Source organism: Entelurus aequoreus, linkage group LG20 (genome assembly GCF_033978785.1).
Source record: "Entelurus aequoreus isolate RoL-2023_Sb linkage group LG20, RoL_Eaeq_v1.1, whole genome shotgun sequence".
Taxonomy (NCBI): Eukaryota; Metazoa; Chordata; class Actinopteri; order Syngnathiformes; family Syngnathidae; genus Entelurus; species Entelurus aequoreus.
In genome coordinates, this window is record NC_084750.1 from 11,288,961 (window position 1) to 11,306,331 (window position 17,371).

Below are 17,371 nucleotides of genomic sequence, written 5' to 3' on the forward strand. Positions count from 1 at the left end.
CTAAGAAGTCTGCTAAGAGTTGACTTAAGAGTAAATAAATTCTTGGCTGAAAGCTGCACTTAAAAGTTAGTTATCAAGCGTCTTACTCACACTTTCAGCGAAGTGTAGGACTGAATCTTAAGTGTCACACTCAGAGCTGAATGACGACATTACTATGTGCCGTAAACAGAATTTTAGGTGACGTCATTTCTGTGTCCATAGAAATGACCAATCACGGAAGGGAATCCCTTGTCTAAGAATAAAGAAATATCTTGGAAATATTTAAGTGGACAATGGGAGTGTATATTTTGACAATAAACTACAAAATAATACAAAACAAACTAGTCCCCGCCGGCACTCACGCTACCGCTCCCTCTCTTCTCTCGCCCACACACTCACTGACGTCACTCACCTCACGGCCACACACATACGCTACTGTCATAACATTTTCTTTCCAATTCATTAATTAGGCAACTAATTTGAAACTGGTGTGGGTGGCTCTATATATACTAGCCCACTGCAGACACATGCAGAAATCAACAAGGAATCAAAAAGTATTAAATCTGTGACAAAAATAATATCCGCTCTGTCTAAACGATACCGTTTGATCAGCTGCTCGTCATCAAAAAAAACCAAAACATTGTTCCGTTCTCTGAACGTTGGCGCACGTCTCTCTCGCCTCAGTGCCATCCCCTGCTGGCAACTCCTAACCACTTAAGACACCTCTGAAGGTCTCTTAAATATGGTGGAGAGTAGGAGTGATTCTTAGACTTAAGAACGTTGATAAAAAGCTTTTATTCTTAAGTTTGAGAGTAGGACTAAATTTTGCAAATTCTCAGGACTTAAGTGTAAAATGGCACTCTAAGAAGCTTGATAAGTACGGCCCCTGGTTTCTAATGGCATAATCTAGGCGTGTTAGTCCGGTTTCTCAAAAGCCAAACATGATCAGATTAAGGTGTTTCCACGGATTGTAGGATGCTTCTTTTCAGCCAAATTATTTGAGAAACCTGATGCAGTACCGCCCGAGGGATCGAAGGTCACGGGCATTCAATGTTGGTTTTCGGCCTTGCCGCTGATGGAACCAGATCTTTTCCATATATCCATATACCGTATTTCCTTGAATAGCCGCAGGGGCGCTAATTAATTTAAAACCTCCTGTCACTCCGGCGCTTACCAGAAGCCTGCGAGATGGCCATGCATGCGCTAATTATTTTAAAAACTCTTCTCACTCCGGCGCCTACCTTATCATGAAAAGCACATTTAATAAAAAAAAACGTTATTATGGTCTTACCTTTAGGTATAAATGAGTCCATGCCAGCTCCTTTTGAAGAAAAGCATCGATATAGAAGTCTTCCTTCAGTTTTAAAAGTCTCTCTGTCTCGATGGAGATCTTCCTTTTAAGTATTACCTCGTGCTTCGATTGAAAGTCCAGTTTAGAAAACTGGTTTATTCTAGATATGTAATCCTCCATGGTAAAACAATGGCTGCGCACTCTTGCTGGTGTTGTCTTCTTCTGCAGCACAGGTATTCTGCTGTACCAGCAGTCGCAAGAAGGATCACTAGCGCCCTCTACCACCAGGAGGCGGGAGTCATTTAATGACTCATATTTGACCCGGCGGAAGTGCCAAGCATGCGCTAATTATTTTGCAAAACGAGTTTGACCCGGCTGTAATTCTAGGCATGCGAATACTATATTCCCGGCGCCAATTCAAGGAAATACGGTATAAGTGTTACTTCTTTCCTTCCATAGTCGTATTGAAAATATAGCTAGTATTCTTCCTTCTTTCTCTCTCTCATAGTAAGGTGTCGGCCTTCTAGCAGTGGAATGCAGAGAGTAGAGATAACTCCGGAAGTAGTCTAAACAACGAGGGTGGGGGCGAGGGACAGAGGGAAGAACACAGGAGTTCCGGGGTTGAGGGAGATCGATCTACACTGGGCGAGGGAACGCTTCTGTACTGGATCGGGTCTCACGTTTATTTATTTAGGACTAAATGACAATAATAAACATATGTTTCATGTACAATAACATTTTTTGTTCAAATAAAGACAATAATGACATTTTTTGTGGTCCCCTTAAAAAAGTATCGAAATACATTTTTTGTACCGGTACCAAAATATTGCTATGGAGTAGTGTTGTCCCTATACCATTATTTTGGTACCGGTACCAAAATGGATTTCCATACTTTTTGATACTTTTCTAAATAGAGGAGCCCACAAAAAATGTCATTACAGGCTTTATTTTAACTAAAAATCTTAGGGTATATAAAACATGTATATTATTGTCATTTAGTCCTTAAATAAAATGTTGAACATACTAGACAACTTGTCTTTTAGTAGTAAGTAAACAAACAAAGACTCCTAATTAGTATGCAGTAACATATTGTGTCATTTATACACCTATTATTTTGTACACATTATGAGGGACAAACTGTAAAAATGGATTATTAATCCACTTTCGGTACCAAAATATATTTCGGTACTTTTCTGAATAAAGGGGACCACACAAAATGTCATTATTGGCTTTAGTTGAACAAAACATCTTGAACAAAACATGAAACATATGTTTATTATGTTTTAACATGTTCTACCTACACTTCTGTTCAAATGTCATCCCCTTTATTTAGAAAAGTATCGGAATAAATGTTTGTACCGGTACCAAAATATTGGTATGGAGTAGTGTTGTCCCTATACCATTATTTTGGTACCGGTACCAACATTTTTTTCGGTACTTTTCTAAATAAAGGGGACCACAGAAAATGTCATTATTGTCTTTATTTGAACAAAACATCTTAGGGTACATGAAACATATGTTTATTATGTTTAAACATGTTTTACCTACACTTTTGTTAAAATGTCATCCCCTTTATTTAGAAAAGTATCGAAAAGTATCGAAATACATTTTGGTACCGCTACCAAAATATTGGTATGGAGTAGTGTTGTCCCTACACCATTATTTTGGTACCAGTACCGGTTCCAACATTTATTTTGGTACTTTTCTAAATAAAGGGGACCACAAAAATGTCATTATAGGCTTTATTTGAACAACAAATGTTAGTGTACATGAAACATATGTTTATTATTGTCATTTAGTCCTTAAATAAAATGTTGAACATACTAGACAACTTGTCTTTTAGTAGTAAGTAAACAAACAAAGACTCCTAATTAGTCTGCAGTAACATATTGTGTCATTTATACACCTATTATTTTGTACACATTATGAGGGACAAACTGTAAAAATGGATTATTCATCCACTTTCGGTACCAAAATGTATTTTGGTACTTTTTGGTACTTTTCTAAATAAAGAGGACCACAAAAAATGTCATTATTGGCTTTAGTTGAACAAAACATCTTGAACAAAACATGAAACATCTGTTTATTATGTTTTAACATGTTCTACCTACACTTCTGTTAAAATGTCATCCCCTTTACTTAGAAAAGTATCGAAAAGTATCGAAATACATTTTTGTACCGGTACCAAAATATTAGTATGGAGTAGTGTTGTCTCTATACCATTATTTTGGTACCGGTACCGATACCAAAATGTATTTCGGGACTTTTTGGTACTTTTCTAAATAAAGGGGACCACAGAAAATGTCATTATTGTCTTTATTTGAACAAAACATCTTAGGGTACATGAAACATCTGTTTATTATGTTTTAACATGTTCTACCTACACTTCTGTTAAAATGTCATCCCCTTTATTTAGGAAAGTATCGAAAAGTATCGAAATACATTTTGGTACCGGTACCAAAATATTGGTATGGAGTAGTGTTGTCCCTATACCATTATTTTGGTACCGGTACCGGTACCAACATTTATTTCGGTACTTTTCTAAATAAAGGGGACCACAAAAATGTCATTTATTTATTGTAACAAAAAATGTTAGTGTACATGAAACATATGTTTATTATTGTCATTTAGTCCTTCAATAAAATGTTGAACATACTAGACAACTTGTCTTTTAGTAGTAAGTAAACAAACAAAGACTCCTAATTAGTCTGCAGTAACATATTGTGTCATTTATACACCTATTATTTGTACACATTATAAAGGACAAGCTGTAAAAATTGATTATTAATCCACTTTCGGTACCAAAATGTGTTTCGGTACTTTTCTGAATAAAGGGGAACACACAAAATGTCATTATTGTCTTTAGTTGAACAAAACATCTTGAACAAAACACGAAACATATGTTTATTATGTTTTAACATGTTCTACCTACACTTCTGTTCAAATGTCATCCCCTTTACTTAGAAAAGTATCGGAATAAATGTTTGTACCGGTACCAAAATATTAGTATGGAGTAGTGTTGTCTCTATACCATTATTTTGGTACCGGTACCGATACCAAAATGTATTTAAGTACTTTTCTAAATAAAGGGGACCACAAAAAATGTCATTATTGGCTTTAGTTGAATAAAAAAATCTTAGGGTACATGAAACATATGTTTCCTGCCAATATTATCGGCCGATAAATGCATTAAAATGTAATATCGGAAATTATCGGTTTCGGTTTTTTAATTATCGGTATCGTTTTTTTATTGTTTTTGTTTTTTTTATTAGTCTTTTTTTTTTATTAAATCCACATAAAAAACACAAGATACACTTACAATTAGTGCACCAACCCAAAAAACCTCCCTCCCCCATTTACACTCATTCACACAAAAGGGTTGTTTCTTTCTGTTATTAATATTCTGCTTCCTACATTATATATCAATATATATCAATACAGTCTGCAAGGGATACAGTCCGTAAGCACACATGATTGTGCGTGCTGCTGCTCCACTAATAGTACTAACCTTTAACAGTTAATTTGACTCATTTTCATTAATTACTAGTTTCTATGTAACTGTTTTTATATTGTTTTACTTTCTTTTTTATTCAAAAACATTTTTTTAATTTAGTTATCTTATTATTTTTTTTTTTTTAAAAAGTACCTTATCCTCCCCATACCTGGTTGTCCTAATTAGGCATAATAATGTGTTAATTCCACGACTGTATATATGGGTTGATATCGGTATCGGTAATTAAAGAGTTGGACAATATCGGATATCGGCAAAAAGCCATTATTGGACATCCTTATTTATTATGTTTTAACATGTTCTACCTACACTTCTGTTAAAATGTCATCCCCTTTATTTAGAAAAGTATCGAAAAGTATCGAAATACATTGTGGTACCGGTACCAACATATTGATATCGGGGACAACCCTAGAAGAAATTCCAAACATCTCATATAAATAATAAATAATAATAATGGATTAGATTTTATAATCGCACTTTTCTATTGTTTGGAGTTAAACAGCAGCGGGATTTCTGCCGGAGTTGCCGCTTTCCTTCAGCGCCGCGCGTCACAATGCAGATATCAGCACCCCCCTCCCAACACGCGCTAATGTCATTGGTGATTTGTGGAAGACATTAAAGAGCGGACGCCACGGGAGAAGCAGCAGGGGGTCCTGGCAAGTGTGAGAAGGCTGCATGCTCCATTCCAAATACGTGTGATGGATGAGGCGATTTCCAGGCAGGGATGAAGGAAGCAATCTGAAGGAATGTTGTCAATCTCCACCTTATCTGCACTTTAACTTGGCCAAAGATTGTGCACACTTACTAAAACCCTGTCCAAACATATCACAGTATATTATATAGGAAGAAGTATTCAAACCGTAACCCCTGACAAGGTCACAGGACAAATAGTTTTTCAACCTTTTTAGAGCCGAGGCTCATTTTTAGCGTTGAAAAAATGCGGAGGCACACCACCAGCAGAAATCATTAAATAACTAAACTCAGTTGACAGTAAAAAGTGGTTGTCGCAATTGTTGGATATGACATTAAAGCATAACCAAGCATGCATCGATATAGCTCTTTTTCACAGGTGGTAGGTGACGAACCCCAAGACGCAGAGAAGGCAGGCTTGGTGCGGGAAAACATGATTCATACTTGCCAACCCTCCCGTTTTTAGCGGGAGACTCCCGGTATTCAGCGCCTCTCCCAACAAACTCCCGGTATTCAGCCGGAGCTGGAGGCCACGCCCCCTTCCAGCTCAATGCGGACCTGAGTGGGGACAGCCTGTTCTCACGTCCGCTTTCCCACAATATAAACAGCTTGCCTGCCCAATGACGTTATAACATCTACGGCTTTTAGAGAGTAGAGTGCACAACAAGGAGAGAGAGTTCTTGGTTTCTTATGTGGGTTTATTGTTGGGCAGTTTCATTAACGTCCTCCCAGCGCGGTAACAACACACAACAACACACGTCACGTTTAGTCTACCGTAAAGCAGTTCGTCCGCCGTAAACAGCAATGTTGTGACACTCTTAAACAGGACAATACTGCCATCTACTGGATAGCCTGCAGAACACTGAAATTCAAGTATTTCTTTATATCTCTGTATAATAAAATAAAAAATATATATAGCTAGAATTCACTGAAAGTCAAGTATTTCATATATATATATATATATATATATATATATATATATATATATATATATATATATGAAATACTTGATTTGGTGAATTCTAGCTGTAAATATACTCTCCTCTTAACCACGCCCTTAGCCACGCCCCCCCCACTATGGACTGGACTCTCACACTATTACGTTAGATCCACTATGGACTGGACTCTCACACTATTATGTTAGATCCACTACGGACTGGACTCTCACTATTATGTTAGATCCACTATGGACTGGACTCTCACACTATTATGTTAGATCCACTATGGACTGGACTCTCACACTATTATGTTAGATCCACTACGGACTGGACTCTCACACTATTATGTTAGATCCACTATGGACTGGACTCTCACACTATTATGTTAGATCCACTATGGACTGGACTCTCACACTATTATGTTAGATCCACTATGGACTGGACTCTCACACTATTATGTTAGATCCACTATGGACTGGACTCTCACACTATTATGTTAGATCCACTATGGACTGGACTCTCACACTATTATGTTAGATCCACTATGGACTGGACTCACATTATTATGTTAGATCCACTATGGACTGGACTCTCACACTATTATGTTAGATCCACTATGGACTGGACTCTCACACTATTATGTTAGATCCACTATGGACTGGACTCTCACACTATTATGTTAGATCCACCATGGACTGGACTCTCACACTATTATGTTAGATCCACTATGGACTGGACTCTCACTATTATGTTAGATCCACTATGGACTGGACTCTCACACTATTATGTTAGATCCACTATGGACTGGACTCTCACACTATTATGTTAGATCCACTATGGACTGTACTCTCACTATTATGTTAGATCCACTATGGACTGGACTCTCACACTATTATGTTAGATCCACTATGGACTGGACTCTCACACTATTATGTTACATCCACTATGGACTGGACTCTCACACTATTATGTTACATCCACTATGGACTGGACTCTCTCACTATTATGTTAGATCCACTATGGACTGGACTCTCACACTATTATGTTAGATCCACTATGGACTGGACTCTCACACTATTATGTTACATCCACTATGGACTGGACTCTCTCACTATTATGTTAGATCCACTATGGACTGGACTCACACTATTATGTTAGATCCACTATGGACTGGACTCTCACACTATTCTGTTAGATCCACTATGGACGGGACTCTCACACTATTAACTAGATCCACTATGGACTGGACTCTCACACTATTATGTTAGATCCACTATGGACTGGACTCTCACACTATTATGTTAGATCCACTATGGACTGGACTCTCACAATATTATGTTAGATCCACTATGGACTGGACTCTCACACTGTTATGTTAGATCCACTATGGACTGGACTCTCACACTATTATGTTAGATCCACTATGGACTGGACTCTCACACTATTATGTTAGATCCACTATGGACTGGACTCTCACACTATTATGTTAGATCCACTATGGACTGGACTCTCACACTATTATGTTAGATCCACTATGGACTGGACTCTCACAATATGGGGTCCCCACATCTGCGGTTTCTCATTGTTATCCCATTGGGTTGAGTTTTTCCTTGCCCTGATGTGGGATCTGAGCCGAGGATGTAGTTGGGGCTTATGCAGCCCTTTGAGACACTCGTGATTTAGGGCTGTATAAGTAAACAGTGATTGATTGATTGATTGATTGATTTTGTAGGTAAGTAAAGTGCTACGCACGCAAATGTGATTTGATGTGCTACAATCCACAGCTGGAGAGTAAATAAGTGTTTATTTCACGCTCCAACAACACATGTTCATGTTTTGTGCTCTCAATGACAGTCAAGGACAAAAGCAAAGCAGTCACAAAATACTCAATCTGAAGACTCGCTAGGCCGGAACGGAGTGAAGTACTAAGACTGCGGTGGCAACACCACACCAAGTACACACAACCATGTACTTCTTCTGACCTTCTCAGTACACCCGCCTCTTGTCCTGACTCCCCACACCAAAACATTTAGTTCCATACTGCGATACTTTTCAAAATAAAGGACGGCAGAAAAATGTTTCTTCTTTTTCCTTAAATAAAATGTTGAACGTACTAGACAACTTGTCTTTTAGTAGTAAGTAAACAAACAAAGACTCCTAATTAGTCTGCAGTAACATATTGTGTCATTTATACACCTATTATTTTGTACACATCATAAAGGACAAACTGTAAAAATTGATTATTAATCTACTTGTTCATTTACTGTTAATATCTGCTTATTTTCTCTTTTAACATGTTCTATCTACACTTCTGTTCAAATGTAATAATCACTTATTCTTCTCTTCTTTGATACTTGACATTAGTTTTGGATGATACCACACATTTAGGTATGGATCCGATACCAAGTAGTTACAGGATCATACATTGGTCATATTCAAAGTCCTCATGTGTCCAGGGACGTATTTACTGACTTTATAAACATAATATACATTTAAAAAAAATTAAAAAAAAGATTTTGTGATGCTAAGAAATATCAATGTAATCATAATAGTATCAACTAGATACACTCTCGTCCTTGGTATCATTACAGTGGATGCCAGGTGTAGATCCACCCATGGCGTTTGTTTAAATTGTGACACCCGTGAGCTATTGTATCCTCCTACGGTGTGTAGTGAAGCATGTTTAGCTATTCCTCGTCCTCCAGTGATAATGTTACTTGTAAGAAACGGACTTTATTTGTCGCCATGGAGACCAGGATTAGTGATTTAGAAGTAGCTAAAACACTGCCAACTACTATTTAGAGGCGGTATCGTACTAATATGATCATTAGTACCGCGGTACTATACTATACATCAGTTTTGGGTGATACCACACAATTAGGTATGGATCCGATACCAAGTAGTTACAGGATCATACATTGGTCATATTCAAAGTCCTCATGTGTCCAGGGACATATTTACTGACTTTATAAACATAATATACATTTAAAAAAAAAAAAAGAAGAAGTTTTTGTGATGCTAAAAAATATCAATGTAATCATAGTAGTATCAACTAGATACACTCTCGTACTTGGTATTATTACAGTGGATGTCAGGTGTAGATCCACCCATGGCGTTTGTTTAAATTGTGACACCGGTGAGCTATTGTATCCTCCTACGGTGTGTAGTGAAGCATGTTTAGCTATTCCTCGTCCTCCAGTGATAATGCTACTTGTAAGAAACTGACTTTATTTGTCGCCATGGAGGCCAGGATTAGTGATTTAGAAGTAGCTAAAACACTGCCAACTACTTTTTAGAGGCCGTATCGTACTAATATGATCATTAGTACCGCAGTACTATACTATACATCAGTTTTGGGTGATACCACACATTTAGGTATGGATCCGATACCGAGTAGTTACAGGATCATACATTGGTCATATTCAAAGTCCTCATGTGTCCAGGGACGTATTTACTGACTTTATAAACATAATATACATTTTTAAAAAATGAAAAAAAGATTTTGTGATGCTAAAAATATCAATGTAATCATTATAGTATCAACTAGATACACTCTCGTACTTGGTATCATTACAGTGGATGCCAGGTGTAGATCCACTCATGGCGTTTGTTTACATTGTGACACCCGTGAGCTATTGTATCCTCCTACGGTGTGTAGTGAAGCATGTTTAGCTATTCCTCGTCCTCCAGTGATAACGCTACTTGTAAGAAACTTACTTTATTTGTCGCCATGGAGACCAGGATTAGTGATTTAGAAGTAGCTAAAACACTGCCAACTACTTTTTAGAGGCGGTATCGTACTAATATGATCATTAGTACCGCGGTACTATACTATACATCAGTTTTGGGTGATACCACACATTTAGGTATGGATCCGATACCAGGTAGTTACAGGATCATACATTGGTCATATTCAAAGTCCTCATGTGTCCAGGGACATATTTACTGACTTTATAAACATAATATACATTTTTTTTAAATGAAAAAAAAAAGATTTTGTGATGCTAAAAAATATCAATGTAATCATAATAGTATCAACTAGATACACTCTTGTACTTGGTATCATTACAGTGGATGTCAGGTGTAGATCCACCCATGGCGTTTGTTTAAATTGTGACACCGGTGAGCTATTGTATCCTCCTACGCTGTGTAGTGAAGCATGTTTAGCTATTCCTCGTCCTCCAGTGATAATGATACTTGTAAGAAACTGACTTTATTTGTCGCCATGGAGACCAGGATTAGTGATTTAGAAGTAGCTAAAACACCGCCAACTACTTTTTAGAGGCGGTATCGTACTAATAAGATCATTAGTACTGCGGTACTATACTATACATCAGTTTTGGGTGATACCACACAATTAGGTATGAATCCGATACCAAGTAGTTACAGGATCATACATTGGTCATATTCAAAGTCCTCATGTGTCCAGGCACGTATTTACTGACTTTATAAACATAATATACATTTTTTAAAAATAAAAAAAAAAAGATTTTGTGATGCTACAAAATATCAATGTAATCATAATAGTATCAACTAGATACACTCTCGTACTTGGTATCATTACAGTGGATGTCAGGTGTAGATCCACCCCTGGCATTTGTTTACATTGTGACGCCGGTGAGCTATTGTATCCTCCTACGGTGTGTAGTGAAGCATGTTTAGCTATTCCTCGTCCTCCAGTGATAATGCTACTTGTAAGAAACTTACTTATTTGTCACCATGGAGACCAGGATTAGTGATTTAGAAGTAGCTAAAACACTGCCAACTACTTTTTAGAGGCGGTATCGTACTAATATGATCATTAGTACCGCGGTACTATACTATACATCAGTTTTGGGTGATACCACACAATTAGGTATGGATCCGATACCAAGTAGTTACAGGATCATACATTGGTCATATTCAAAGTCCTCATGTGTCCAGGGACATATTTACTGACTTTATAAACATAATATACATTTTTAAAAAATGAAAAAAAAGATTTTGTGATGCTAAAAAATATCAATGTAATCATAATAGTATCAACTAGATACACTCTCGTACTTGGTATCATTACAGTGGATGCCAGGTGTAGATCCACTCATGGCGTTTGTTTACATTGTGACTCCGGTGAGCTATTGTATCCTCCTACGGTGTGTAGTGAAGCATGTTTAGCCATTCCTCGTCCTCCAGTGATAATGCTACTTGTAAGAAACTGACTTTATTTGTCGCCATGGAGACCAGGATTAGTGATTTAGAAGTAGCTAAAACACTGCCAACTACTTTTTAGAGGCGGTATCGTACTAATATGATCATTAGTACCGCGGTACTATACTATACATCAGTTTTGGGTGATACCACACAATTAGGTATGGATCCGATACCAAGTAGTTACAGGATCATACATTGGTCATATTCAAAGTCCTCATGTGTCCAGGGACATATTTACTGACTTTATAAACATAATATACATTTTTTTAAATGAAAAAAAAAGATTTTGTGATGCTAAAAAATATCAATGTAGTCATAATAGTATCAACTAGATACACTCTTGTACTTGGTATTATTACAGTGGATGCCAGGTGTAGATCCACCCATGGCGTTTGTTTAAATTGTGACGCCGGTGAGCTATTGTGTCCTCCTACGGTGTGTAGTGAAGCATGTTTAGCTATTCCTCGTCCTCCAGTGATAATACTACTTGTAAGAAACTGACTTTATTTGTCGCCATGGAGGCCAGGATTAGTGATTTAGAAGTAGCTAAAACACTGCCAACTACTTTTTAGAGGCGGTATCGTACTAATATGGTCATTAGTACCGCGGTACTATACTATACATCAGTTTTGGGTGATACCACACAATTAGGTATGGATCCGATACCAAGTAGTTACAGGATCATACATTGGTCATATTCAAAGTCCTCATGTGTCCTGGGACATATTTACTGACTTTATAAACATAATATACATGTTTTCAAAATGAAAAAAAAGATTTTGTGATGCTAAAAATATCAATGTAATCATAATAGTACCAACTAGATAAACTCTTGTACTTGGTATCATTACAGTGGCTGTCAGGTGTAGATCCACTCATGGCGTTTGTTTACATTGTGACGCCGGTGAGCTATTGTGTCCTCCTACGCTGTGTAGTGAAGCATGTTTAGCTATTCCTCGTCCTCCAGTGATAATAGTACTTGTAAGAAACTGACTTTATTTGTCGCCATGGAGGCCAGGATTAGTGATTTAGATGTAGCTAAAACACTGCCAACTACTTTTTAGAGGCGGTATCGTACTAATATGATCATTAGTACCGCGGTACTATACTATACATCAGTTTTGGGTGATACCACACAATTAGGTATGGATCCGATACCAAGTAGTTACAGGATCATACATTGGTCATATTCAAAGTCCTCATGTGTCCAGGGACATATTTACTGACTTTATAAACATAATATACATTTTTTTTAAATGAAAAAAAAGATTTTGTGATGCTAAAAATATCAATGTAATCATAATAGTATCAACTAGATACACTCTCGTCCTTGGTATCATTACAGTGGATGCCAGGTGTAGATCCACCCATGGCGTTTGTTTACATTGTGACGCCGGTTAGCTATTGTATCCTCCTACGGTGTGTAGTGAAGCATATTTAGCTATTCCTCGTCCTCCAGTGATAATAATACTTGTAAGAAACTGACTTTATTTGTCTCCATGGAGACCAGGATTAGTGATTTAGAAGTAGCTAAAACACTGCCAACTACTTTTTAGAGGCGGTATCGTACTAATATGATCATTAGTACCGCGGTACTATACTATACATCAGTTTTGGGTGATACCACACAATTAGGTATGGATCCGATACCAAGTAGTTACAGGATCATACATTGGTCATATTCAAAGTCCTCATGTGTCCAGGGACATATTTACTGACTTTATAAACATAATATACATTTGAAAAAAAAAAAAAAAAAGATTTTGTGATGCTAAAAAATATCAATGTAATCATAATAGTATCAACTAGATACACTCACGTACTTGGTATCATTACAGTGGATGTCAGGTGTAGATCCACCCATGGCGTTTGTTTACATTGTGACACCGGTGAGCTATTGTATCCTCCTACGGTGTGTAGTGAAGCATGTTTAGCTATTCCTCGTCCTCCAGTGATAATACTACTTGTAAGAAACTTACTTTTTTTGTCACCATGGAGGCCAGGATTAGTGATTTAGAAGTAGCTAAAACACTGCCAACTACTTTTTAGAGGCGGTATCGTACTAATATGATCATTAGTACCGCGGTACTATACTATACATCAGTTTTGGGTGATACCACACAATTAGGTATGGATCCGATACCAAGTAGTTACAGGATCATACATTGGTCATATTCAAAGTCCTCATGTGTCCAGGCACGTATTTACTGACTTTATAAACATAATATACATTTTTTAAAAATGAAAAAAAAGATTTTGTGATGTTAAAAATATCAATGTAATCATAATAGTATCAACTAGATACACTCTTGTACTTGGTATTATTACAGTGGATGCCAGGTGCAGATCCACCCATGGCGTTTGTTTACATTGTGACGCCGGTGAGCTATTGTATCCTCCTACGGTGTGTAGTGAAGCATGTTTAGCTTTTCCTCGTCCTCCAGTGATAATAATACTTGTAAGAAACTGACTTTATTTGTCGCCATGGAGACCAGGATTAGTGATTTAGAAGTAGCTAAAACACTGCCAACTACTTTTTAGAGGCGGTATCGTACTAATAGGATCATTAGTACCGCGGTACGATACTATACATCAGTTTTGGGTGATACCACACAATTAGGTATGGATCCGATACCAAGTAGTTACAGGATCATACATTGGTCATATTCAAAGTCCTCATGTGTCCAGGCACGTATTTACTGACTTTATAAACATAATATACATTTAAAAAAAAAAAAAAAAAAGATTTTGTGATGCTAAAAAATATCAATGTAATCATAAAAGTATCAACTAGATACACTCTCGTACTTGGTATCATTACAGTGGATGCCAGGTGTAGATCCACCCATGCCGTTTGTTTACATTGTGACGCCGGTGAGCTATTGTATCCTCCTACGGTGTGTAGTGAAGCATGTTTAGCTTTTCCTCGTCCTCCAGTGATAATGGTACTTGTAAGAAACTGACTTTATTTGTCGCCATGGAGACCAGGATTAGTGATTTAGAAGTAGCTAAAACACTGCCAACTACTTTTTAGAGGCGGTATCGTACTAATATGATCATTAGTACCGCGGTACTATACTATACATCAGTTTTGGGTGATACCACACAATTAGGTATGGATCCGATACCAAGTAGTTACAGGATCATACATTGGTCATATTCAAAGTCCTCATGTGTCCAGGCACGTATTTACTGACTTTATAAACATAATATACATTTTTAAAAAATAAAAAAAAAAGATTTTGTGATGCTAAAAAATATCAATGTTATCATAATAGTATCAACTAGATACACTCTCGTACTTGGTATCATTACAGTGGATGCCAGGTGTAGATCCACCCATGGCGTTTGTTTACATTGTGACGCCGGTGAGCTATTGTATCCTCCTACGGTGTGTAGTGAAGCATGTTTAGCTATTCCTCGTCCTCCAGTGATAATGCTACTTGTAAGAAACTGACTTTATTTGTCGCTATGGAGGCCAGGATTAGTGATTTAGAAGTAGCTAAAACACTGTCAACTACTTTTTAGAGGCGGTATCGTACTAATATGATCATTAGTACCGCGGTACAATACTATACATCAGTTTTGGGTGATACCACACAATTAGGTATGGATCCGATACCAAGTAGTTACAGGATCATACATTGGTCATATGTCCAGGGACATATTTACTGACTTTATAAACATAATATACATTGTTAAAAAATGAAAAAAAAGATTTTGTGATGCTAAAAAATATCAATGTAATCATAATAGTATCAACTAGATACACTCTCGTACTTGGTATCATTACAGTGGATGCCAGGTGTAGATCCACCCATGGCGTTTGTTTACATTGTGACGCCGGTGAGCTATTGTATCCTCCTACGGTGTGTAGTGAAGCATGTTTAGCTATTCCTCATCCTCCAGTGATACTACTACTTGTAAGAAACTCACTTTGTTGCCATGGAGGCCAGGATTAGTGATTTAGAAGTAGCTAAAACACTGCCAACTACTTTTTAGAGGCGGTATCGTACTAATATGATCATTAGTACCGCGGTACTATACTATACATCAGTTTTGGGTGATACCACACAATTAGGTATGGATCCGATACCAAGTAGTTACAGGATCATACATTGGTCACATGTCCAGGGACATATTTACTGACTTTATAAACATAATATACATGTTTTAAAAATGAAAAAAAAGATTTTGTGATGCTAAAAAATATCAATGTAATCATAATAGTATCAACTAGATACACTCTCGTACTTGGTATCATTACAGTGGATGCCAGGTGTAGATCCACCCATGGCGTTTGTTTAAATTGTGACACCGGTGAGCTATTGTATCCTCCTACGGTGTGTAGTGAAGCATGTTTAGCTATTCCTCATCCTCCAGTGATAATTGTACTTGTAAGAAACTTACTTTATTTGTTGCCATGGAGGCCAGGATTAGTGATTTAGATGTAGCTAAAACACTGCCAACTACTTTTTAGAGGCGGTATCGTACTAATATGATCATTAGTACCGCGGTACTATACTATACATCAGTTTTGGGTGATACCACACAATTAGGTATGAATCCGATACCAAGTAGTTACAGGATCATACATTGGTCATATTCAAAGTCCTCATGTGTCCAGGCACGTATTTACTGACTTTATAAATAAATTAAAAAATGACAAAAGATTTTGTGATAGTAAAAAATATAAATGTTATCATTGCAGTATTGACTATGTAGGACTCTTGTACTTGGTATCATTACAGTGGATGTCAGGTGTAGATCCACCCATGGCGTTTGTTTACATTGTGACGCCGGTGAGCTATTGTATCCTCCTACGGTGTGTAGTGAAGCATGTTTAGCTATTCCTCATCCTCCAGTGATACTACTACTTGTAAGAAACTCACTTTGTTGCCATGGAGACCAGGATTAGTGATTTAGATGTAGCTAAAACACTGCCGACTGCGGATAGATGTTAAAGTTAAAGTACCAATGATAGTCACACACACACTAGGTGTGGAGAAATTATCCTCTGCATTTGACCCATCACCCTTGATCACCCCCTGGGAGGTGAGGGGAGCAGTGAGCAGCAGCGGTGGCCACGCCCGGGAATCATTTTTGGTCATACAACCCCCAATTCCAAGCCTTGATGCTGAGTGCCAAGCAGGGAGGTAATGGCTCCCAGTTTTTATAGTATTTGGTATGACTCGGCCGGGGTTTGAACTCACAACCTACCCATCTCAGGGCGGGCACTCTAACCACTAGGCCACTGAGCCGCTGGCTAGTTAGATTTTAAAGCACCTCTTAGTGTTTATAGCTTTACCTTTATTGTTTGTTTTTAAGGCCATTCTCCCTTTTCTGTCTCCACCCTGTGTCTGCTTGTAAGTACTCTGTGCGCGCGCGCTGCCGAACATGCTCCTCTGCTCGTATTAACTGCAATGTCGCGACGGTGCTCCGTAATGCCAGTTGAAAAGTTTTGCTGTGTTTCAGAGGCAGTATAGTGCCGCTCTGAATCCAGCAATACAAAACCCTATTGCATGTGTGAGTTTCTGGGTGTTGTTGATAAATGGCTGTGGCTTCGCATAGTAGAGTTTTAACCTGCCCTTACAGATGTAGCGACCGACTGTAGTTACTGACAGTGGGTTTCTGAAGTGTTCCTGAGCCCATGTGGTGATATCCTTTACACACCGATGTGGCTTTTTGATGCGGGGTCCGAGGTGCGTAATATCACGGCTCACGTGCAGTGGTTTCTCCAGATTCTCGGAACCTTTTGATGATATCACGGAG